General features: G+C 40.8%; 1 protein-coding gene across 1 annotated transcript in view; it reads right to left on the reverse strand.

Moving 5' to 3' along the window:
* Nucleotides 1-464, reverse strand: part of LOC119593347 (mitochondrial enolase superfamily member 1-like) — a gene marked incomplete at its 3' end in the record, with an annotated part of 21,905 nt that extends 21,441 nt beyond the window's left edge. The window contains 1 exon segment of the mRNA XM_037942271.1: nt 245-464.
* Nucleotides 465-1,885: the final 1,421 nt, after the last annotated feature.

A 1,885-nucleotide genomic window follows, 5' to 3' on the forward strand; every position in this document is an offset into this window, starting at 1 on the left:
TTGGTTATTGCGTGATAGAACGTATATCTTCGAAATGTCTTGTGTGTACTGCGCATTTACAGCTTCAGAATGTGGTCCATTACTGCATGGGTGCATTGTTGTACAGTGCGGTCCTTCGAAACCAAGGCAATAATAAAAACAATAATGACAGTCACAACACAGGGCACGTATTGCTACAGACACGCCTCCGATCAGTTACTCTGCAAGGGATACACTGTACGGGTCAGATCGTCTCGTCAATTACCTTCAGCTGATGTCCTCCGCTGCGCTGTCTTCAGCTCCTCTGGGAATTGGCTTCCCGATCCAATACTATCTTAACACATGACAAATACGTTAGTTTTCATGCATCCAAAAAGCAACATTCGCCTACGTATAACCACTAGTGTTTGTGTACTGTGTTCCCGGGTTCCAACTTTCACTATCAGTGTGTTGCCATGTGGGCCAGGGTGAGCCGCCCGCGGCAGTTGTCTTTCTCTATCTTAGTGAGCAATCTGTGTGTTTTTCAACTGCAGAGGATACACTTTTATATGGCTACAGTATTTTATTCTTGGTATACAAGCTCCTTCCCATACCCGAGATCACAATTGACAAAGAGCAACACTTTCAAATCAGCGAGAAAAATACCAAGTGGCAACTTGACCACAGCTGTGAAGGTCGCTTATTTTCTCGGAGTTCACAAGGGCAATTTCACTGCTATCTACGCATGTTTCTGAGCTGTCTTTAGTAATAAACTACCAATGCCTTCGGCGCTATGAGTTTATTGTGCATTATTGTGTCGGTTATTTCATAATCTAAGAGAATGGAATGAACGATAGCTAACAATTATGATAGGGATGCGATGCGATTATTTAAAGAGAGCAACACATTATCTGATTAATGCTTCTCATTTTTAACTGAATAACGAAAGAAAATACTAGAATGCAATAAATAAGACCTCTAACCTTCGATTACGATTGCAGCTGTGATAATAATGACAGTTAATATAAAACTCCCCTTAACACAGATGCATTATACATGCATGCACAGCATTAGCTTGACAGCAGCAAAGGATTAGGCTGAAAAATTCTTATCTGTTGTCAAACAGTGCGCTTATTGGAGCGTCGTAGAGACGTTCGATATCGAGGTTCCTCGGTCGAGCCGCCGCTGCCAGGTAGCGTCTTCGCTCCCGCGTACACTGTGTTCATGCTCAGCAAGAACCCAAAGTATACTGCATACCTGAATTACAAGTTCAGGTTAACAACACAAACTGTTGTATCGTCAAAGGAGGTTATTTGATTTGGAAGTAGTTTTTGGAGAACCAGATGTGCCTATTCGGAAAGGTAAAAAAAGCTGTTATAACGACGAAATGATATCTTCAAACGTGACAATTCATGGTTATGAAAGGAGGTTCAAATAACTAGGGAAGGCAAAACAGGGGGCACCTACTTGAAATATCAAAGAGAATTTCCACCTGGGAAAATTCCAATATGCTTTATTTTTAGAACCAACGCTAGTTTCGTCGAAATACTTTTTTTTCTTTTTATTTACAAGAAAGGAAGCAGAGAAACCAGCAATTCTATAGGACGAATATTGCTACAGCCGTGTTTACAGAACGCATAAAGCAAAGAAAAACGTTTGAAATGAAAGGCGGTTAAAACCCGAAAATGCATTTTTAAACATTTCTTTTCTACTTGTGACTACGGTTCATGCTTTTAAGTAGTAAGTAGGAATCTAATTCAACATAAGAGAGAACAAAGCTTGAGTGCTTACTATGAAAAACGACTTACCGCTTGGGAATATGCGGGAGCTTCCGTTCACCATCGATATATGCGACTGGGGAAGAATACAGACTCTTACGCTTAATCTGGTGTAGATAACACCCAGATAACCCTTATCTCTGTGCGTC

This window comes from Penaeus monodon, chromosome 32 (genome assembly GCF_015228065.2).
Source record: "Penaeus monodon isolate SGIC_2016 chromosome 32, NSTDA_Pmon_1, whole genome shotgun sequence".
NCBI lineage: Eukaryota > Metazoa > Arthropoda > Malacostraca > Decapoda > Penaeidae > Penaeus > Penaeus monodon.